A 25,058-nucleotide genomic window follows, 5' to 3' on the forward strand; every position below is an offset into this window, starting at 1 on the left:
TGGATTAAAAACAGAAGATATGCTATATTCTTCAAAGATAATTCCAGGCACTCTGCCTCGCAGTAACGACGTTCTAACAGTCTCTTTTTAAATTGGTGTTGATAACGGTAACTGCAGTGGCCCTGGCCTGACGTATGCATAGCCACGTGAGTCCGAAATGGATACACTGCTAAGGCTGACGGTTACGCAGTTCAGTTAGTCTTCTTTTCGTTACAACCAGTGAACGCTATAACCCGATTCTTTATAGTATACAACTCCTGTGTATAAAACAGCTGAAAAGTCTGATTACTTTAGAAATTAGTTACTGCGTCCAATATGAGATGGTAAGAATGTAAGCGATAAAAAGTTTAGTAACAGGTTTAATATTTTGTTTGAAGTTCGTTGGAAGTCGGTAATTGCAATTACGAGTATGTCAGCATACGGTGCCCCTTGTTAGCTCGTTTAGTAATATAGATGGCCGGTTGTGGACGCCGTGCCTCTACTGTTATGACTCTCACACGTCTCCGCGGCTTTCATATCAGTCAGTCGGACTCTGTTATGCCGGAAATCAAAGGTGGGTAGGGACTCGGAAGTCCTTTGACGATGGTACGTAAAATTTTATTCACAAATCATTAATCAAAAGAATTTTTCCCCGCTTGCTGTCCTCCTCCCATCGCTCAGCAATAATTTGAAACTAATTTTTTCGTAACTTATGCTTGAAATTAATAATTTACCAGGAATAGAAAGAGTATGTAACTGGTCCGTTACAAGCCAATGAAGTTGGCTTCCTTCTGAACAAGCCAGCGTTCGTGGAACATTCTACAGTGGAAACTGATTTATTACGGAGTTCTTAAATCCCGATTTTGCATTTCACTACAGTCCGTTGCATCCGGCACTTTGCACCCAAAAGAGGAGAAATTTGCTAATGAACTGCAGTAAAGAGATCCTCACATCCTTGAAGTATACAGATCCCCATCTGCAAAGGGGAGTCAGCCACCATCTCTACCTGAGAGTTCAGAATCATGAAGTGGGGAGCCCACCAGGCTACCAGCTGAGGTACCACTCAGAGAGACCAGACGAGGCTGCTCACTGAGAGATATTAAGGGGCGCCTTGGAGCTGGTTGAAGATTCCAGAAACCAGACGCCCTCGTCTTTGTAAATCATCTCTTTCGTTCCTTAATAAATGGTATTTCCATAACCGCTCTATATCGCCGGCCTGTCGATGAGCCTGAAAATGTTCGAAAACTAATTTATGGGAATAAAAAAGTCTCAAAAAGCGAGTGATCTCAGTTTTCTGTATTTACACCTGTTATCATGTTACAGCTGCTAGAACTCCACAAGCTGCAACAGAAAGCCTGCTCGAACACCAGAAAGACGTCTAGCATCGGTTAATACGATGTTCTGGAAACGCTTTCACAGCAGGAGCGTCTTTTAGAAAACTCCCACGTCATATCGCTTCTGTTTTCTGCTGATCACTTCCTTCTAAACTCTAGAAGCACCAAATACATTGCCTCTCATACGTTAAAATGAAATGACATATGTGTTGATAAATTAAGGACAGTGGAAAATACTTCTAGGAAAGCTCTGACACAGAAACTGATCTTTATAGGAAGTATGATCTCTAAACGGAAAATCTTAATCTTCTCCAAGGAGAATCGCAAAAAGTCAAACAAGTAATTACGAGAGTCATGATCTGGTTGAGGAAACCGTACTGAACATTTTTAATTGGGGCACGATCTCTGGTCTAGTACTGGTGTTGAGAGGACCAAGTCGCCACACAAAGTCTGATTTTATCATGAATATACGGGGAACCTAAAGGACTTAAGGAAATTTATTCTCTATAACCGGAAGTTGCTACATTCAGCTCGTCCATGTAAACGATAACATTTACCAAAAAATTTACCACGTTAGGCAGGTCCTGAACGTAATATGAACGGGACTTTGGTGATTGGTACGAGTAATAAGGAGCCCAAAGGTCGCACATGAAAAGGTTTGATACAAGCTACCGTGCCATTTTACAGGGAATGGTGAAATAAGGTTTAACATTCCGTCGATGACGAGGTCATTAGGGAAAGAGGACAAGCGCGTAATGGGTGAGTATCGGGATTGATATCGGCCGCGCATTTTTCAAAGTAACCATTCGGGTATTCGCCTTAAATGGTTTAGGGAAATCATGGAAAACAAAAATCTAGGTGACATTTGAAAAGCGGATGCCGCTCTCCTCCCTTCTGCAGTCATGATTAAGCCAGTTGCAACGACGAAGGGTCTCCTCACTTCGCTGTGTTTCTATACTTTTAGGAGCTTAAAAATCAAGAGCACGCACACATGCACATGATGCTGGAAATCGAAAGAATGGGGTGTAGCTTTTCCCGGTCGTAGAGCTACGCAGAAGACTCTACACGACGCTAGCAGATATTTGAAAACTACTTCTTGTTGTGATGTAATTCATACTAACGACGAGAACACGGTAAGTGCCGTCACCTGATTCCCCAGGAACCTCACTCATTGGAGGAGGAATTGGAATAAGAGAACAGTTGTGTCGGCGTATCCGTAGATAGTATACCATTACCGAAAAAAGCTACACTCAAAATTTTTGGGGTATTTTCGAGGTACTGTAGGTAACCTATACAGCGTGATACCCTCTGACGAACTGATTGTTCAGTGATTAGGGTCGCGGCTTCTCAATTTTGTGCCCTGTGTCCGAAACCCGATTATTGGTTAGTTGGTTGATTTGGGGAAGGGGATCAAACAGCGAGGTCATCGTTCCCATCGGATTAGGGAAGGAAGTCGGCCGTTCCCTTTGAAGGGAACCATCCCGACATTTGCCTGAAGCGATTTAGGGAAATCACAGAAAACCTAAATTAGGATGGTGGGACACGTCCTCCCGATTGCGAGTCCAGTGTGCTAACCACTGCGCTCCCTCGCTTGGTCCCGATTATTGTTTTTATTTTATTTTTATTGTTTTCATTTACATACCCATGACAATGTTGACTGGAATACTCTCTTTCAAATTCTGAAGGTGGCAGGGATAAAATTCAGGGAGCGAAAGACTATTTACAATTTGTACAGAAACCAGATGGCAGTTGCAAGAGTCGAGGGGCATGAAAGGGAAGCAGTGGTTGGGAAGGGAGTGAGACAGGGTTGTAGCTTCTCCCCGACATTATTCAATCTGTATATTGAGCAAGCAGTAAAGTAAACAAAAGAAAAATTTGGAGTAGGAATTGAAATCCATGGAGAAGAAATAAAAACTTTTTTAGGTTCGCCGATGACATTGTAATTCTGTCAGAGACAGCAAAGGACTTGGAAGAGCAGCTGAACGGAATGGATAGTGTCTTGAAAGGAGGATATAATACGAACATCAACAAAAGCAAAACGAGAATAATGGAATGTAGTCGAATTAAATCGGGTGATGCTGCAAAAATTAGATTAGGAAATGAGACGCTTAAAGTAGTAAATGAGTTTTGCTATTTGGGGAGCAAAATAACTGATTATGGTCGAAATAGAGAGGATATAAAATGTAGACTGGCAATGGCAAGGAAAGCATTGCTGAAGAAGAGAAATTTGTAAACATCGAGTTTCTGAAAGTATTTGTATGGAGTGTAGCAGCAGTTAAGTAGCAGCTATCTGTTCGTGTAAGTAAAGAACCGTGTTAATTCACGTATGCATTTGTGTCGTAGAAAGACGATATGTATGGAAGACGATACGTATGGGAATGAAACGTTGACGATAAATAGTTTAGACAAGAAGATAATAAAAGATTTTGAAATGTGGTGCTACAGAAGGATGCTGAAGATTAGATGGGAAGATCACATAACTGATGAGGAGGTATTGAAAAGAATTGGAGAGAAGAGAAATTTGTGGCACAACTTGACTAGAAGAAGGGATCGGTTGGTAGGGCGTATTCTGAAGCATCAAGGGATCACCAATTTAGTATTGGAGGGCAGCGTGGAGGGTAAAAATCGTAGAGGGAAACCAAGAGATGAAAACACTAAACAGATTCAGAAGGATGTAGGTTGCAGTAGATACTGGGAGATGAAAAAGCTTGCACAGGATAGAGTAGCATGGAGAGCTGCATCAAACCAGTCTCTGGACTGAAGACCACAACAACAATACCCACGTCTCTAGAAGGTTACTACAGGAAGGTCTCTTACCAAATTAGGTGATACAAGGGCGTTATAACTACAGTGTTCTCGTTGCCACTAGCGTCTTGCAGCGAAGGAAGCAAGGAAGAGGATGTTATTGTAGGGAGCCGGTATCGTCTTTCTACAACACAAATGCATACGTGAATTAACGCGGTTCTTTATTTACACGAATAGATAGCTGCTACTTAACTTTAATTGTGTCCATGAGTTGCATTACAAGCTGATCCGTAATAGGCCTCTTACAGAAAATCTCAGTGATCTTGCTATTATCTGACACTACGTGCTGTCGTAGCCTAAGCCCGCTCTGCAAATGAATGACAGACGCCAAACTCGAATGAGTCAGTGCGACAGTGACTGCGTGAGTGACTGAGTGACTCAACCCTCCGGTCAGCAGCGGCGGCTAAATACTCGCTGTCGAGAGGGCGTTGGTGGTACATTGTTTGCGAGTCTATCTCTGGCCTTTCTCGTGACAGGCACGTTTGATCTAGCGCCTACTATCGATCTATGTGCTACATCTTTGCCGACCGATGTGCTGACGACAGCTTTCGCCAGCAAAATATTAACTGGAAACATGTGGCTGTATGCCACATCAAGTGTTATACATTTTTTATATAATATCTGTGTGTATGGTATGTTGAGAGGTTACAATCTTCTCAAATTCTCATATTCCTATATTTCATTCTCATATCAGATCTCATATTAATTCTTATATATTATTCATGCGTTTATTCTTCAGGAAGATTTGGTGCATTAGCTTGGATGATACCGGTCATAAAAACGTTCTAAACGTAGATAGTTCGAACACCACAAGCATTGCGCGAAGGCAGGTTTGCTGCAGTAACATTGGATCGTATCAAGATAACTCAGTAAAGAAACGTCATTAACACTGCTGAAGATTTCATGCATTGGCAATAATTTCGCGGAAAACCATTCGTAACAGATCAGTTTTCTAAAAACTGGATCTTGCAATTGATTATGAATCAAGATACACTACAGGAGTTTAACCGAAAACAGTTTCAAATAATTTTCTCATTCTTTCTTCTTTATTCATTCATGTGACATACAATTAGTAGACGAATAAGGACAACGTTATATCAATATACAATGGAAACACTCGTGTAGTAATCTTCTGCAGACATGGATGTATAAACGACAAACAAAAATAAAAGTAATAATTCGGGTTTGAACATGGGGCACAAAGTTAAAGAACAGCGACGCCAACCGCTGTCCCAACATCTCGACAGTGCTTATCATGCGGTAAAATGCAGATAAAGTATCTCGAAAATACCTCGAAAACTTTGAGCGTTGTTTTTTCTAAAACGGTTGAGTATCTAAGGTTAATCCGAGACACATGTTCGCTTATTTTGCCCCTCTTCCACTGAGCGAAGTTTATGGGAAATCGGGTTATGGCATTTGTCGTGTCCTTCTCGTAAGTGATGCAGACATTGTCTACTAGAGCCATCCGGATTAATTGTTGCTGGCAGCCTGACATCTAAGTCATATAAGCTAACTTTCTCCATTTCGAGCGAACGGAAGTTAATAGTGAATTGTGACATACATGGTAGACTTGTCGCTTATCATACGTATGGAGGTTCACTGACAAGGAAGGTAAACCCCTTCTTGCCGGCCGGGGGTGGCCGAGCGGTTCTAGGCGCTACAGTCTGGAACCGCACGACCGCTACGGTCGAACGTTCGAATTCTGCCTCGGGCCTGGATGTGTGTGATGTCCTTAGGTTAGTTAGGTTTAAGTAGTTCTAAGTTCTAGGGGACTGATGACCTCAGAAGTTAAGTCCCAGAGTGCTCAGAGCAATTTGAACCATTTTTTAAACCCCTTCTTTAGGGAAAGCATGAAGTCGTTGTAACAACGCAGCACGAACGACATGAGAAAATGTTTATGTGCTATTAAAAATATGATCAATAAATCTCACACTGTCGACATTTATGAAAGTTGCTGTCAATGCTGACCCGTCACCGCCGAAAGATGAGATAATTTCTTGACGTACACTTGACTATGGTTACTAGATTTTCGAGAATATAAAGAAAGAAGTGTTCCCTTTGCCTTTTTAATGGCCATTCTTTGCAGCTAACGTTGTTACGCTACAGTTACACACAAACTAAGAGAGGGACGTTGTTGACGTTAATACATTTTCTTTCAAGGTGACATCGACGCAAGACACAGTTTTAAATAAACAGCTAAATAAAACGAAAAACATTACATAAATGCTAAACATATAATTACTATGATTTCATACACTAAAAGAGTAAAACGTTATCTTTCGATATTCAGTTATACTGCATAGGAGTAAATCCTGATATATTTTATATTCTATTTTTCTTCAATTGCACTTTTTTGATAATTTGGCATCTGTTGACAATTTTGTATCACTCTTTGCGAATTTACAAAATTCTTCACAAGATTAACTATCACAATTTGCCACTACTTGGAGTTCTGCTATGATTAAGTGTACAGTGCTCCTGAATCTTTTGTCACTCAACATGTTTCTCGTAAGTGAAAAAACTTTCTCTGCAAATGCGTTGGAGGCTGGTACACTAATCAAAAAGCTAACAACTTTAATCAAGTTTTCGACGTTATGATCAGGCACTGTTGAGAGAAAATGAAGGCAATTTGATATGTCACAATGTTCCTTGTATACACTTTCTGAGACATTATCACCATATCTGTTGATACTTTCATACATATCAGTAACACACACACGACCGCTAATAAGAAGTATTTCCACTACATTCTTGAAATCTTGGAAGTAAATTTCCTTTCATAGATCAAATGTTTTAAAGATACATACTTATTATTTTCAGTAACATCCAGCTTATCTCCAAAATTCTGCAGCACAGAAGTGTAGAAACTGCTGAAGTCTGCAAATCTTTTCTTTTTCAATGGTACGGTCAGCCCATTCATGAATTCCTTTGCCTTGCTGCCGTAGAAGCTATCTTTCTTTCTTTGGAGGATTTTGATGCGGAGAAGTTTCATTTGTTTGCAAGTTTCCAAAACATTTAAAATCATATATTTCAAGAGCTTTAGTCACTATTTACAACTGGCTTCCAACATTCATAATTTAAATGCAAGACAAATTCAGGGGAAACTTCTTGTTCAGGGTCATCATTAAGGAAAACTATTTACTGTAAAGAATGAGATTTTCACTCTGCAGCGGAGTGTGCGCTGATATGAAACTTCCTGGCAGATTAAAACTGTGGGCCGGACCGAGGCTCGAACTCGGGACCTTTGCCTTTCGCGGGCAAGTACTCTACCAACATTTTTTTTTAATATCATTTTGTTCGTTTTCGTTCGTTGTATCTGCTCGGGGCGGACTTCGCAAGACACCCGTATCAGTTCGTCGTTGACTCATTAACTCAGTTTTTTTATTACAGAGGGTTCCTGAAAGAAAGGATATTGTGGAGACATGGTTCGCAGGAGAGCTTCTGCAATGTTTGGAAGGTAGGAGACGAGGTACTGGCAGAAGTAAAGCTGTGAGGACGGGGCGTGAGTCGTGCTTGGGTAGCTCAGTTGGTAGAGCACTTGCCCGCGAAAGGCAAAGGTCCCGAGTTCGAGTCTCGGTCGGGCACACAGTTTTAATCTGCCAGGAAGTTTCATGTTTACTGTAACTTAGGACAAACATCAGTACTCTGAAAGTAGAGGACGGTAATCAACAAAAGCTATCTGTGACGTAGAATCTCAACTCAATGCAAATACACAAGCTGAAAAAGTGGTTTCAGTTTGTCTCTTCTCTTGGCAGAGAGTAATAAAGGATCATACATTTTTAGTACAATGTTCTCCCCGTATTCGCAAATGTCATTGCGTTGAGCACAATATGTTTAGAATAATAGGCCTTCAAAGTTCTCTTTTCTACTGAGCATCATTGAATTTTTCCGAAATTAACCTTCGCTCTGTCAGCACCGTATGATGACACTCTGATTTACATTCAAGTTATGGATTTCCAAGCTCTGGAGCAAAAAATTATTGCTACGGAAATTTCATCAGCGTTCTCTGCAAAATAAAGTAGTTTACTTTGAACTCTCTGCAGAGGATCAAAGTAGCGTATACATACCGGAAACTGTTTCTTGTTATTTCTGTTCGAAGCATCTGTTGCCAGAGAAAGTAATTTGGCAATATTTTCTGGACAGTTTAAAATTTCTAAAAAGTCTTTAACACTTTTGTCAGCTGGTATATTTTTCGCAAGACTTCTGCCTTCGTACATCCAAATTTAAGTTTTGAAGCAATTGTTGAATCCATGAAAATATGGAATAGTAATTTATTCTCACAGTCAAGGCAGGTATATCTTAAATTATGCTTTACAGCACGATAAACTAAACCCTTTTAACATGCTGCAACAGTACCACATTCGTATTTAATTATTTAAGTTTTTCATCTTTCAAGAGTTTAAAACTATCTTCACTTGAACTTTACTTCAAATTATATCCCTTATACGAAGAATGTGGTCTGAGATCACTTTTTCCGCCATGAAGAATGTTAAAATCCTTTCTGCACATCACATAATGTGCCCTATATTTATTTTCCCACTTTACTTTAACCACGAAAATAACTTTTCTCGCTTCTTCAAATGTACTTGCTGATGTCGAGATTTTACTTCCTTCTTCGGCGAAGTCTTTGATACATAGTTTTCACTATCACACGTTTCTAATTACCACGTGATAAGGACTGTAAACTTGATCCAGCCCTTTTGCTTGAACACAATGCAAATGGCAGCACAGACAACAAACAACGCCAGTAGTGGTGAGAGAGCTTAAACACTACAAACAAAGATCGGAAGAATGCTCCTTCCGAAACAGTCTTCATTTCTTTCGCTTGAAACTGTTTCCAGCATTGGCATTGTGGTGTCACCGCCAGACACCACACTTGCTAGGTGGTAGCTTTAAATCGGCCGCGGTCCATTAGTACATGTCGGACCCGCGTGTCGCCACTGTCAGGGATCGCAGACCGAGCGCCACCACAAGGCAGGTCTCGAGATACGGAATAGCACTCGCCCCAGTTGTACGGACGACGTAGCTAGCGATGGACACTGTCGAAGCCTCGCTCATTAGCCGAGCCAATAGTTAGAATAGCCTTCAGCTAAGTCAATGGCTACGACCTAGCAAGGTGCCATTAGTAACATTGCATGTATCTAAAGAGTCTCACTTGTTTCGCCACAATCTCCAGATGGACCAAAAGGATGGATTAAAGTTAAGTATTCTAGAAGCTACGTACTTTTCTTTATAGCATTCATTACGTATCCTGTTTCAGACCTCACGCCATCCTGCTTTGGCTTAGCGCGTGCCTTTCGGCTTCCTCTCATTGTGTCTAGGCTGTCTTGTCTAGACACAACAGGCATGTATACTAAAAAATGTTCTCTGACCAGAGATAGTCACATTTCAGACTGAAAAACATCTTCTCTTTTATGGGCCACGTCAAATCTGGCGTTTTTCACAGCTTAAAAAATAAGAGGAAAATTTGAGACTCCGAGGAAAGAAAAAACACAGGGGCGAAAAATGAAGCAAAAAAAAAAAAAAAAAGAAGGAAATGGAGGATCTGTTGAAAACGGATTATCTGACAACCTTACACCTGACAGAGAACGGGAGTGCATACGGCCGGGTTGGCATGTAGCCAAGACGTGTGTGTCAGATCCTGCTCTTCGGCGGGCTCTTACGACTTATCAGGGCTCATATTCCTGCTAGGCAGCCGCTTAACACAGCGGGAAAGATCAGAGAAGCCGTCAGACGCACAGTAAAGCGCTTCAAACTTGAACCGCAAGGTTGATTATAAACTCTCTCCGCCACTGTTGCCCGTGAGAACTGGCGCATATACCCCACCAGAGAGAAACCTCTCCAGTCGGAGTTGGAAGCCCTGACAGGCTCAGGCATCAACAGTAAATTACTGAACTATGCTACGTAATCGTGGTGGCTTTTACCTAATGCGCTGATTATAGGTAATGAAACAGGAGTTAGGACCATTGCTTCCGTTGCTTCTCGTTTATTTTTTCTGTTGATGTTGTCGCATTACGACTTTTGCCAAGGCATAAATACCTGCAACTTGGCGGTCTTCCACGTGTTATTAACTTCATTAACTGAAATTAATAGAATTACAAAATTTCTAAAAAAACAAAAGCTCATGAAATGTTGGTGGGATTTCACACACAATTCTGAAAAGTTGTTCCAACTTAGTAAGTAATGTCTTTTGTGATATATAATTTAATGCATCGCTGGTACAGGGAATTTTACGAAACAAATTAGAACATGCAATTGTTGAATTTCTTCAAAACAAAAGTGTCAAGAAAGATTAAAATAATTATCGTCGATTTTCCTTACAGACACCTTTTTTCTCAAAATATTCGAGAAATCAGTGTACTCAGGAGTAGTCTAACACTTAAGTAGAAACAATTTATTTAGCATACCACATTTTGGATTTCAAGATGGAATGCTTCACTGAGAATGCTATTCATACGTTAATTTATCAAATGGCACTAGTATTAAATAATAAAATAACACCGATTGGTATTTTTTGTGGCCATTCCAAGTCGTTAGATTGTGCCGATCATGTTACTCTCTTAGAAAATTCAAGTTTTATAGGATTAATGGATTTACAAACAGATGGTTTGAATCATACTTAACAAACAGGATGCAGAATGTTGAGTAGAATAGTTCAAACTGTGTCGGAAGGATAGAAAATTCTAGTAATTAAGGAGAAATCACAAATGGAGCCCCACAGGGTTCAATTTTTAGTCAACTTCTATTCCTTATATTTATGTCAGTTACCTACCACTTAACATTCAACAAGCTGCATAGGTACAGTTAGAGAGAAAGCAAAGGAAGAGATTGTAAATGACATTTTCCAAAGACTTATTAAGTGGTCCTAGTGGTCCTCAGTAAACTGACGTCCCCTAAAGTTAAAAACAAACAACAACAAAAAAAAAAAAACCGCGCTATATTCAGTTCTACACAACAAATAGAGTGACACCAACAACTGATATAGTACATAAGCAGAAGTCAGGAAATACGGTAAGATGCTCCTAATTTTCGGATGTACATACTGAGGCAAACTGGAAGATGGGTATTACTGAGTTCCTCAAACAATTAAGTTCAGCTTTTTTTGCTTTCCTATAATTGCTAATACTCGAAAGAAATGGTTCAAATGGCTCTGAGCACTATGGGACATAACATCTGTGGTCATCAGTCCCCTAGAACGTAGAACTACTTAAACCTAACTAACCTAAGGACACCACACACATCCATGCCCGAGGCAGGATTCGAACCTGCGACCCCAGCAGTCGCGCGGTTCCGGACTGAGCGCCTAGAACCGCGAGACCACCGCGGCCGGCACCCTAATACTCGAAACAAACGAATTAACATTCTGTCATATTTTACGTATTTTCACTCTTTAATGTCTTATAGATTGATTTCCTGGGATAACTCACCGCTTCGAAGGAAAGTACTGATTGCACAAAAGAGAGCAGTAAGAATAATACCTGGTGTTCACCGATGGACTTTATGTAGACACCTCTTCAAGGAGCTAGGCATTTCATCTGTGCCATCAATACGTACATATATTCGCTCATGAGATTCGTCATAAATTATCCATCACAATTTGAGGAGACTAGTGATGTCCACACTTGCAACCCTAGGGGAAATAACGACCTTTATCACCTATTCTTAAAGCTATCAGTGGCTCAGAAAGGAATGCAGCAACAAAAATTTTTGATCATTCGCACAATAATATAAAATGTCTGACTGACAGCAAAGCAAGTTTTAAATCTAAACTAAAATCATTTCTTCTGCACAACCCTTTCTACTCCTTTGGACGTATTTATATTAGAAAGCTAGTAGCCTGAAAAAAATGTTTTAGCTGTAGCAGCATGAGTAGCACTAAAATGTGTCTATGAATTTTAACACTAGTCATGTATGTACATCCTGTAAACTGACTCGTTCTACAACATCGCAAAAGAAGCGTTCAAATGATCTGTGGAATACTGTCTGACTCACTGCAGGAAAACAATATGACGGTGATGTGGTGGAATATTTTTATGCTTTAACGGTACCATCCGATGCACGAGAACCTCAGACGAATTAATGCTTGCACCAAAATCTACCCCTAGAAATGACAATGTTTTTTCCAGCATAACAGTGAAACACATGGTTATAAGTACGCTTTCAGAATAGAAATGAATATAATTATACAGTTCATTATGTGTTCCTAGGTCAGCTGTGTGTTACGGGGTGGTAAATATTCATACTAGTGGGAAAGGAGCTTAAAATTATATATTGTAGTTTCACAGGTAAATAACATTACCATTAATTTATTTTACAGTTATTTTACAGTATCTGGATCAAACAAGTTTATGACCAGTGAGCAAGACAACGTTTTGTAAAGGTCGAAATTTTTGCAATATTATTAAAGCGCAGTATTTGCGTATTACATCTAAGGAATCACAATATCTCAAATTGGACTTGAGGGCAACATCTGCATATTAAATAAAAATGAATCAAAATATCGTAGCTTGAATTTGAGCGCGGTACTTGCAAATTACACTGAAGTGTCAAAGAAACTGGTGTAGGCATGCGTATCCAAATACAGAGTTATATATACAGGCACAATTAAGCGCTGCGGCCGGCAACGCTTATATTAGACAACAAGTGTCTGGCGCAATTGTTAGATCGGTTACTGCTGCTACAATGACAGGGTATAAAGATTTAAGTGAGTCTGATCGTGGTATTACGGTCAGCGCACGAGCGATGAGACACAGCATGTCGAAGGTAGCGATGAAGTGGAGATTTTCACGTACGACCATTTCACGAGTGTACCGTGAATATCAGGAATCCGGTAAAGCATCAAATCTCCGACATCGCTGCGGACGGAAAAAGATCCTGCAAGAACGGGACCAGCGACGACTGAAAAGAATCGTTCAACGTGACAGAAGTGCAACCCTTCCGCAAATTCCTGCAGATTTCAGTGCTGGATCATCAACAAGTGTCAGCGTACGAACCATTCAACGAAACATCATCGATATGGGCTTTCCGAGCCGAAGGCCCACTCGTGTACCCTTGATGAATTCACGACACAGAGCTTTAAGGCTCGCATGAGCGTAACCCCGACATTGGACTGCTGACTGGAAAAATGTTGCCTGGTCGCACGAGCTTTTTTTTTTTCTAAATTGTATCAAGCGGATGAACGTGTACGGGTATGGACACAACTTCATGAATCTGTGGACCCAGCATGTCAGCAGGGGACTGTTCAAGCTGGTGGAGGCTCTGTAATGGTGTGGGGCGTATGCAGTTGGAGTGGTATGGGATACGTCTAGATACGACTCTGACAGGTGACGCTTAAGCATCCATTCATGTCCATTGAGCATTCCGACAGACTTGGGAAATTTCAGAAAGATATTGCGACACATCCATAATTGCTACGGAGCGGCTCCAGAAACGGTCTTCTGAGTTTAAACACTTCCGCTGGCCCCCAAACGCCCCAGACATCAACATTATTGAGCATATCTGGGATACCTTGCAACGTCTATTCAGAAGAGATATCCACCCCGTCGTTTTACTACGGATTTATGGACAGTCCTGCAGGATTCATGGTGTCAATTCCCTCCAGCACTCGGCATTAGTCGAGTGCATGCCTCGTCGTTTTGTGGCACTTCTGAGTGCTCGCGCGGGAAGGAAGGTGTATCAGTTTCTTTGCCTCTTCTGCGTATATTAAGGGATCAGGAGCGTCAATAACAAGGACATGAATAGATTGGTGACAAACATTTATTTTTATGAACGAAGTGTTTTTGAACCACTGTTATTCAAATACAATTCGTAAGCTACTTTTATTCACGACAAATGAAATAATAAATTGCTCATTCTCGAGTACATGAATCTCAGGGTCGTTACCAGAACGTTTAAATAGCGGTCGCTGTGAGACAAATGGAACTGGAAGGCAGACTTGGGTGAGAGCTGCATTTTACCAGGCGGTGATCGGGCTGCTATTGGCGCGGGGGAAAGGCGCACTGCTGGCGGCTGGCAGCGTCGCGTGGAAGCGCGAGAGAGCGGGCGGGCGTGCTGCAGACGGCGACGCGTATGCGGCGGGCAGCGCCGTCTCCGTCACAGGTGTCTTCCTTCTCGTCTTTCCAACCAGTCTCCCTCCAAGGCGATATTTTCTCCGGAGCTTTTCCCCTGCGTGTGATTCGCTGCTAAATAATTCTTTCAGCCAATCAAAATTATCCTGAATCATCCTTGTTAAATGTTCTGTGCCGGGTACATTGCCCACGATTGGACGACAACATGCTGACCTTATTGTTGTTGGAATTCCTCCACTGTGCAAGCCCCATTGCTCCAGCTTAGAACAGACATCCTGTGCTCCGTTCATTTGTCACCCCCTCCTCCACCTCCTCTGCTAAAATATACTTTAGTGCGTTCCTTCCCATACTCATGTCGGCAAGAGAGCTCAGGCAAGCGCTAAAAGTTATTCACAGTAGTCGGAAAACTGCATCTCGCATTTGTCATTGGTGTCTCACGTCCTGGAAAGGCATCCAATTGTCCCCTCTGTCCCTTTATCGGAGAATGTATTCCTTCAACTCAAAAGCACAGAAAAACATTCTGACGTATGACGGTGAACGGTGTGGATGTCCCGGTGTGGGGACGTCTCTCTACCATAGGCGTCTGCCTGCGTCGCACACACAGACGGACAGTGACGTGGGGCGGGGGTGATCAGCGCGTTATCCTCAGGTTCATTACAAGTCACAATGAAACAATTACGATATATAAGAAACACATTAACATAACTGTTTCACAGTTCATGTTAATTCCTGACAGTGAGTCACTGCAGTTCTCTTTTTACCATACGGTGTTGATCCTTTGCTAGGTTTCAAAAGAGGTGGGGAGCGGTGGATGCGAAGATCAAGCGAAGAACTGTACCGGAACATGAGAACAATATCCGGGGAAATCAGACTCAAAAGGGCAAGGTTTGCTGGACATGTAGTTAGGGTGAGTATGGACAGAATGACGAAGAGAACGTGGGAAACAACAGGGAGCACAAGGGGAAAGACAGGAACCAAGTGGGTTGTTGAACTTCGGAAGGACTGGTTGGAATTGGGGATCAACATCGAAGGAAAGGAAAATTGGAGGAACAGATATACACCGACCAATATGCCGGAGATCAATGACAGAGAAGAATACAGAAAAGATTAGAGTGTCACCAGTGGAGCCGACAGTAGAAACGGAAACTGAAGATCTCGGAAGAAGAGCGGGAGAAAAGAAGAGAAAGAATGAAGAGGTCCTGGGAGAAGAAGAGGAAAATGCAGACCACGAAGGGGCTACCCGTGGTCCTACAGAGGCCGTAACGCAAGAAGAAGAAGAAGAAGAAGTGTTGATCCTTATCGCTTTCCTACAGTGTAGCTGTAACAACACTTGCGCCGAATAGGTAAAAGTTCACCAAGCTACCACTTCGATGACCTAAGCTGTTTTTATTTTTTTATTTATCTTTTTTGTTCCCTCCTGCTACACCGTTTCTGCATGAAGTGCTGTTTTCCACTGTCGCAGAAGCTGATTAGCTTGATGGTAACTGGATTCTAAAATTAATGGTGCTAAACTGGTTCGATTACCTATGTCTGCTCGCAACCACGTAGACGAATTGTGGTCAAGTGTTATGGTAAAAAATTTGGTATTACTGCTCTCATTGAAATATCTCCAATATTGCACCCCAGTATAATGTGCGATGTGTAATGTGTGTGTGTGTGTGTGTGTGTGTGTGTGTGTGTGTGTGTGTGTGAGAGAGAGAGAGAGAGAGAGAGAGAGAGAGAGAGAGAGAGCGCAGTGAAGGTAAAGCCTTAATATTTAAGCTCCACATCAAATATAAATCTTTATTCCGTAGAAAATAATTTGTAAATGGAATCTGACCTCCTCCAGATAACAAAATTAACAAAGACGTAACACGCTAAGGTAATCAAACGGCAAGGAAAAGGGATTAAATGATAAACACTTCATCAAGAAACTGACCGAGGATTGAATAACATATTTGCTTTTGGCTCATTTCTGTCAAGTAAGAAGGAATCGTTGAACCATTAACATCAGAAGATACGTTATTAATGCAATTTCTGTCTAATATCTCAAGGTAGTGCCAGGTAATTCTGTAACATACTGAGTTCGTCCGTAACGGCAGCCTTCAACTTACCTTCCTACATCGGAGAAACCTGATTTCACGCAAAGGGACAATACGTTTTCCATATTTTGCAATTGCTGACTTCAGTGAATTGCCTGAATAGGTTACAAGAATATAGCAGCGTGGCAGCGTGCCGCTTCATCACTCAGAAGAACGAAGAAATGACTTTTTTTGGACGGATATAATTCAGAAAACGATCTCGTTAATATATCGACATATCGCTACTAAAAGAATGGTGTTAACTAACAAGGCCAGAGCAGTAAATACAAAAGGAAATATATCAAAGCGTAGTCGGGAGAACATGCCCTCAATACACAATTGTAAAGAAGGCAACCACTCTTTTATATTTCAGGAGAGGACTGCAACTTTGAATCTACAGCACGAAGGCCTGAAGACTTAACACTAGTTCCTATAATCAGCTTCCATTTAATAAAAAATGAACAACCTGTGAGTTTCCACGTTTCTTTGTAGACGAATGTTGCCGCAAGCCTGAGTGCGGATAATCGCGAAGTAAACTGTGCAGAAATTTAGAATACGCTCTTGAAGTATCCTAACCAGTCACTTAATATTCACTACGACAAGTAACTGAAATGATCTCACCGGATTTCTACATCGTCGTAGAAATTCCGATGCAGTTTGCACCATGAAGGGAAAGCAAGACCTCATCTTTGCCCAGACAGAAGTGAACTTCACGAAAAATATTACCAGAAATCCGGATGTACATTCAGACAAGAAACAATTCACGGCTTCCAAACCACGAAAGCTCCCAGTGACAAACCGACCTCCCAAAAATGCGAAAATGTCTCAGTGGGCACACGAAGACGTTGCTCAAAGAACCTATTCCGATCAGTCAAAGCTAAGTATAGCAGAAACACACGAAGTATAATAAAGATGATGTCGCGATTTATGCAAAGTGAAGATATATTGAGTAAAATGAAATTGCCATATATCTGAACGTAAAGTATTTATACAGTAGTAGTATACATTGCTTTTACCCTGTTGTCCATCTACAGCAGCACACTTCAGTAATTTTACTTTCTCAGTACTGGGTTCGGCATATCTATGCTCATCTCTGCAGTCAGTTAAGCTATGTTGCCGGGCGGGCCTCTGGGGAGGAAAACTCGCTCTTCTACCAGAACGGCAAGTTGCGCAATTCGATTATAGGAATCAGTGGAGACTTCCCCGACAGTTTCTCAGCTGCAGAGTTCGTGTCTGTCCTACGATAATTTCGCTTCTGGGAGTCACGACAGGAGCAGACGTGGCACACATAGAAACACGTTACATGGGAGAATATTCTTAACGCACGAAGAACGTGGCAGAAGAGGGAAAGAAAGGGAGACAAGTGCGTTTTTACATTAAAAATTCAATCTTTAACTGTAATGTCGAGCACCTTCCTTCCAACTGTGGCAAATGTTCGTGAGACTATCGCGCGTCACTGAAACAGCTGGGTATTTTCAAGAACGACGCTCTCTTTTGTTCAGGTGACGTCGGCTGTTGTGGAAACACGCCATCAGGATGACCACTGTCCTGGCGAGACATGAGCGCACGTGCGCCGAGCGATGGTGTTTATCTACAGCACCACGATTACAGCCCTCTCTATGGAAAGTTAGTAAAAGTACGGCGTACCGCGGTCTGCCGATCTCGAAGGCACAAAGCAGTGGCGTCCTACACAGTGCATCCAATAGGTTCGGAGACAGATTTTATTTCTGGCGTATATACGATGTCAGGGAATTAATTACGGTGGCAGCTTGAACTAACAACCGCAAACAACAGACGTGCATTCGACCAGTGACTTGTGGCCAGACGTTGTTAAGTAGCCGGCTTGCGGTTGTAGTGTGTCAATGTTATTGTGTCACAAATCGCAATGAAGGAACGAGCGGTAATCCGGTGTCAGGTTTTACTCGGAAAACAACTACGGAGACATTTGAGTCCATGAAAATGACTTACACATTAATAGTTTCAGTCCTGCACGAGTGTTTGAGTGGTTAAACCGTTTTAAAGGACATGTTTCACTCGAGAACAGCGAGAGATTGTGGCGTCCCCATTCAAGTTCGTTCGACGGAAACATTGAGAAAATTCGCGACCTTTTGAAAACCGTCCGTCATCTCTCGAGGGGAACTGTCGCTGAAGAACTGAACATCTCGGAACAAAGTGTTTAGAACATTCTCCAGGATGTTTCGAAGAAGAGAAAAGTGTGTGCAAAGTTTGTCCCGAACACCTGGACTCCAGAGCAATACCAACAAAGCGTGGACTTCTGCCGCGACTTGACTGAAACACTGAACGTGGACAGTTTTTTCTGGAAAACATTGTCACTGGTAATAAGACAAAGTGGAGAATGGGCTTCTGATAGTTCGCCAAACTGAATCAGATGCAAATGACAAAATACAAAGAGAAGACAATGCTCATAGACTCTTTTGGGCTTCACTGTATTACCAAAGGCAACTTGCTCCCACCGGCACCACTGTAAATTCCCAGTGTTATTTGGGTGTCATGGATACGCTGAGCAAGAAGTTTGAGGAGGGTTCATCCGCAAAAGTGTATCGGGAGAGATTTCTTCTTGCTGCACGACAATGTGCCCGCTCACAATGCTGCAGTTGTAGTGCAATTTCCAGGGAAAAACAAGTGTCAGTTTTCAACCACCATCCGCAATCACTCGACTTGGCGGGGTGTGGCTATTATTCATCCCCAAAAATTAAAATTCACGTAGAGGATCAATGCTGTGACGACATAACCGACGTACAAGCCAATGTGACGCGCTAGTTGAACAACAGACGAAAGAAGGACTTGCCAGAACGAGATTTTTACTCTGCAGCGGAGTGTGCGCTGACATGAACCTTCCTGGCAGATTAAAAATGTGTGCCGGACCGAGATTCGAACTCGGAACCTTCGCCTTTCGCGGGCAAGTGCTCTACCAACTGAGCTACCCAAGCACGACTCACGGCCCCTCCTCACAACTGTACTTGCACAGTACCTCGTCTCCTACTTTCCAAACTTCACAGAAGCTCTCCTGTCAACCTTCCTCCTGGAAGAAAGGATACTGCGGAGACATGGCTTAGCCACAGCCTGCGGGATGTTTCCAGAATGAGATTTTCACTCTGCAGCGGAGTGTGCGCTGATATGAAACTTCCTGGCAGATCAAAACTGTGTACCGGACCCAGACTCGATCTCAGAGTTGACAGCTGCGAAGGAAGCAGAAGGATGAAGCTCACACTGCAAGCACGGCCAACCTCGCGAGCCACAGCTGCCACCCGCTGTCGCCAGGCTTTCGGCCTCACCATTACAAAACTTCCCACTGGCACTAAGGTTCAGTTTCAAGCGGTGATTTTGTTTTCATTTCTTACAGGAATCATTATTTTATTTGTTCTGTGATAGTGAACAGTACCAGAAACCCGTTTGTCAAATGTTATGATGAGTGAAGAAGTTCGACGTCTGTCTCTTGGCAAGTGTTGCCGTACGAGCTCAGTCGAGGTGCTGAGTACTCACACTAGTGCCAACTTCGAGAAAGAAACATTAAATGCTGACCCAGTTCTCCCCATCAACAAGGTGATCGAAAGAACTGTTGCAGCTCTGAATACAAACTAGAGCGCTGTTATGAAAATTGACCAGCATGTTTTTGGGAAAAGATAGGAAGCTGAAATATTCTCGAAGCAGGAAACTGTGGAGAAAACATCGCAGGGGTAATTGCGTGGTCTTCATGCTTGTAATTGTTACGTAAAGAGGAACAACCTACACTCTTAGGAAAGCAGGTCTTTCCAAGGCAGTACCACTCGTTATTTCACTACGGACGTACCTGCGGCCGAAAGGTTTTGATATAGACAGAAGTTATAGGGGTGACTGACAAGAAAACTTAACAATGGGTTACTTATGAACATAATAACCTGTTTCTCATAATTAGACCAAACAGGCAGCTGCTTTGCTCTTGAGCACGAGTGGAGCATCATGCAACAAATTTAACTCAAACCGTCTCCTGCAAGAGATATCTAAAAGAGTTGCAATTTGGAACAGATGAAAATGTTATTTTTTCCTAAGATTTGGTTCGCATAAAATCCACCTAAGAAATGCCATTTCTTATATTTTCAACATGTCACCTTAAAATTTATTGCCTCTAGTAAATCTAAAACGAGAAGGCAGTGCAACTCTTCGAGAACACTTTAGATGCCATTTCTACTTTTGTACGCTGAATAGTGTGCAAGTTCGCACATATCTGAATGAAATGTGGGATAACGGGCGCGTTCCGCGCTGGATGTGGCAACTCAGCTCCTTGCCTCCACGTGCTGCTGCCGAACAGTCAATTATAAGGAGAATTTGAACACAGCAGAGTGTTCTATAGCTGTAGCCCGCCAGAATTTAGCATAAGCTACTGCGGATCACTATCCCGAATAATGGCGGAAGATTGTTAATTACACCAAAGAAACGATTCGAGTCTTATGGCGAAGACCGTCACTCCCTAGCTGCTGCATCATACTCAGAGAGAGAGATGGAGAGAAAGAAAGTAAGAAAGAAGACTTCAAGATTGATTGAAAATATTCACTTTATCATAACGTTACATAAATGGAATTTTGAGGATTTTTAATTTTTTAATTTTTATTTGTTTATTAATTTTTATCGACTGTGTGATAAATGCTCCTTTCTTGGGCCGCAATGACACTTGCTTCGGCCGCAGGTTGGACACCTCTGCTCTATATGATTCGTAATGTCCAACCTCTCTGCCGGCCAGGGTGACCGAGCAGTTACAGGCGCTCCAGTCTGGAACCGCGTGACCGCTACGGTCGCAGGTCCGAATCCTGCCCTGGGCATGGATGTTTGTGATGTCCTTAGGTTAGTTAGGTTTAAGCAGTTCTAAGTTCTAGAGGACTGATGACCTCAGAAGTTAAGTCCCATAGTGCTCAGAGCAAGTTGAACCAGATGAACCAACCTCTCTACCAATTTTAGAATGACACCAACACACCTATAAGAGAAAGTTACTTTACTGCGAAGATTCAATTCAGTGAAATAGGTCTTCAAGAGTACAGAAATGTTGTCCAACTTGCGACATAAATTTTTCTGCGTTGCATACCACAAAGATTAAAGGAAATATTGTGAATGAGAGGTACATATACAGTGTGTTAACTTCTGTTCGAAGGTTTTTTAAGCAGCTGTAAGAGCAGTTTTGTCTAGACAAAAAGGCGCATACCAATCTATAGTTTTCAACCCTCACGTGTTACAAACTGATAAGGCACTGTTGGCCAGTACAATAGCAACACCATGGTTGCAACAGATGCCAAATTGGTATGTAGGTTACTACAGGAAGAATTCAGCATTCCAAGCCAGTTGCACAAGCTAGTTACGAGTAATGCTGTGAAAGGGCAGAACATTGGCGGAGCTGTCACTTGTTCTCAGGTGATTCATCTGAAAAGATTTGTGACGTGTTTGAGCCCGCACGACGGGACTAACATACTTTGAACGCGGAATGGTGATTGGAGATAGAAGCATGGGAATATCCATTTTAAAAAACGTTAGTGAACTCAATACTCCCAGCCCCACAGTGCCGAGTATAACAAATTTCAGGCATTACCTCCCACCACGAACAATTAATGACCAAGAGTAGCGTTGTTTGCGTAGGGCTGTCAGTGCTAACAAACAAGCAACACTGCATGAAATAACAACAAAAATCAGTGTGGGACGTACGACGAACGTATCCTTAGGACCGTGCTGCAAAATCTGCCGTTAATGGGCTAAGGCAGCAGACGACCAATGCGAGTGCCTTTTCTAACAGCACGATTTTGGCTGCAGCGCCTCATCTGGGCTTGTGACCATATCGGTTTGACCGTAGCCGACTGGAAAACCACGGCCTGGTCAGATGAGTCCGATTTCAGTTGGTAAGAACTGATGGTTGGGTTTGAGTGTGGTGAACCCAATTTGCCAACAAGGCACTGTGCAAACTGATGGTGGCTGCATAATGCTGTGGGCTTTGATTAGATAAAATGGATTGGGTCCTTGAACCGATCATTGTCTGGAAGTGGTTACGTTCAGCTATTTGGAGGCCATTTGCAGCCATTCATGAATTTAATTTTTATTGATCACAATGCACCATGTCACCTGGCCACAATTGTTCACGACTGGTTTGAAGAACATTCCGGACAATTCGAGCGAATGATTTTGAGAGGTGGCATGACCCCTCTCTCATATTTCTATCTTACTCTGAGTAATTCGATTTTCCTCTCTAATTGCATGCGGTGAAAAGTTGCTGTTCTTCACACGCGGACTTCCCGCGCAGCGTCTCTCGTCACCTGGGTGGTCCGGTGGCAGGCAGGCTCCGCTGATCTTGAAAGGGTTAAGCTGACGGGTGTGAGGGAGTCGAGTGGATGCTTTCCAGACGCCGATATTGTCATAAGAGCGGGGGCGACAAGCCCACAGGGGCCTGACTGAGCGGCTGGGCAAGAGATTCCGTTACTTCACAGAAACTTAGTGAAAACTCTTTCTGGCGGGCTACCAGCGAGGCGTGGGAATGACTTGTGTTTCCAGGCAGTCTTGGCGGGCAAATTACCGCATTTACTGCAAAATCATAAAGGTGATTGGCTTGTTCAGGGGATAGCTCCGTGACGTAGCAAAATCGGCGCAGAAATTTTCCGCCAAGTATCTCCATTGGTGGAATAGTAGTGCGTCGGCAATAGAGTAAAATTTTCCGCCGATTTTCGAGTAGCTGATTGGAACGTTTAACCACAGCCACTGTCGTGGGGGCAGGAATGTTCTGTGTTCGGCTTGTACAGGTGCTCTTGAGAGAGTCGGCTCTCGCCTTTAGGTCAGAGTAGGTTACAAGACTGAACTCTCGCTGCTGTGGACAGCCTGCCTTCCGTTGGCTGTCTAATATACTTTCATTTAATTGTAACTGTTTGATGAAGTTGCTGAAGTTTCGACTTCAACGTAACTTTCCGGGTACAGTTGGCAATTGAGAGCTCTGCGTACAAGCGGCCTATGTTGTCCGTCTTGAGCAGTTTTGGCTAAAGTTGACTGTATCGGGATTAATGTGTGACTTCGCTTGTTAAAATCACTCATTGTTCCGTCAGTGACTGTGTAGAAAGCCTTCTTCGTCTCCCTCAGAGGCGCATTTGTATTGATAGGAAGTATTTAGTCTGGAACAACCAGACTAGGATAATTTGTTTCGGGCTATACTCGCGACATTATCGTCACCACAACTGGACGTCGAAGCAACCAGCCATCACGACCGGTAAGCCAGATCGATTAGAGTCAGCCGGCCGCGGTGGTCTCGCGGTTCTAGGCGCTCAGTCCGGAACTGCGCGACTGGTACGGTCGCAGGTTCGAATCCTGCCTCGGGCATGGATGTGTGTAATATCCTTAGGTTAGTTAGGTTTAAGTAGTTCTAAGTTCTAGGGGACTGATGACCACAGATGTTAAGTCCCATAGTGCTCATAGCCATTTTTGATTAGAGTCAGTTTGCGTTTCTTCTTAATCCATGTGCAACAGCAAAAGTCGGAGTTAGAAAAGGGGGGACTTAGAGCATCATTTCCATATGAAGAGTCTAGAAGAATTTAGTGTTAAATACACTGCTAGCCCCGGGACCTCGCAATTTGACCCTCCAGATCGCCCGACATGAATCCCATCGAACACTTATGGGACATAATCAAGGGGTTAGTTCGTGCACAAAATCCTACACCGGCAACACAAAACCCTACACCGGCAATACTTCAGCGGTTATGAACCGCTATACGAGAAGACACAGCATGGTTCAATATTTCTGCAGGAGACTTCCAACGACCTGTTGAGTCGATGGCACATCAAGTTGCTGCACTACCTCGAGCAAAATGACACGCTATTAGGCGGTATCGCATGACATTGTCACCTCGCTGTATAGTTCCACGATTTTGCTGCTCGTGTTGGTCAGGATAAAACGACTGCATGAGAAGATGGAATAGATGGATTCAGGGGGGTTATACCCTACACAAAGAAGGATCTGAACGACCTCAAGTGCCTAATGCCGAGTGAAAAAACATACTATTTGCTGGCCGTGCAATATCGTGCCGCCACGTCACGTACCTTATGTGAGGAAATGAGTTGTTTGCAACAAGACAAGTATCCACATGCACGGCGCGTCGACGAGTGGATCACCACGGAGTTTCAACACAACGACATTGTTACAGTTTCACCTGACGTGACAACCAAACCAAGCGGTGCGTCCAACGACAACGGTGGAAACATGAGTGGTGCCACACCCTATTTTCAGACGTGTTCCCATTTTGTGTACAGCATCACTATATACGCGTGCGTGCGTAGACTCTCCGATAAGAACGAATGCAGCTTCATTGCTTTCATCATCGTCATACATGCCTGCACGTGGTCTTTAGAGTGAGCGCAATTTGAGACTCGCGTAACACGTGTTAAGTAACGCGACATTACAACGCGAGGCACATGTTCCACATATGCCGTGCGGTCCAGCGCACATTGAAACGCCTCTGGCGATTGTGCCCTTGAGTTCAGGCGGAGTGGCGCGCAAGTGCCGGACAGTGGTTACTCACCTACGGCTTGCCAGTCCGACACTGCGTGATTCGCGAAGAAAATAGTTGTTATTGTTACACGAGTTCTGAATCATATTCGGATACTAATGCTAAAGACGAAGTGTTGCTTTATTTATTAATCTATAAAACATTCGAGGCGGCCGGTGTGGCCGAGCGGTTCCAGGCGCTTCAGTCTGGAACCGCGCGGCCGCTACAACGGTCGCAGGTTCGAATCCTGCCTCGGGCATGGATGTGTGTGATATCCTTAGACTAGTTAGGTTTAAGTAGTTCTAAGTTCTA

The sequence above is a fragment of the Schistocerca americana genome, chromosome 1 (genome assembly GCF_021461395.2).
Source record: "Schistocerca americana isolate TAMUIC-IGC-003095 chromosome 1, iqSchAmer2.1, whole genome shotgun sequence".
In the NCBI taxonomy this organism is placed as follows: Eukaryota; Metazoa; Arthropoda; class Insecta; order Orthoptera; family Acrididae; genus Schistocerca; species Schistocerca americana.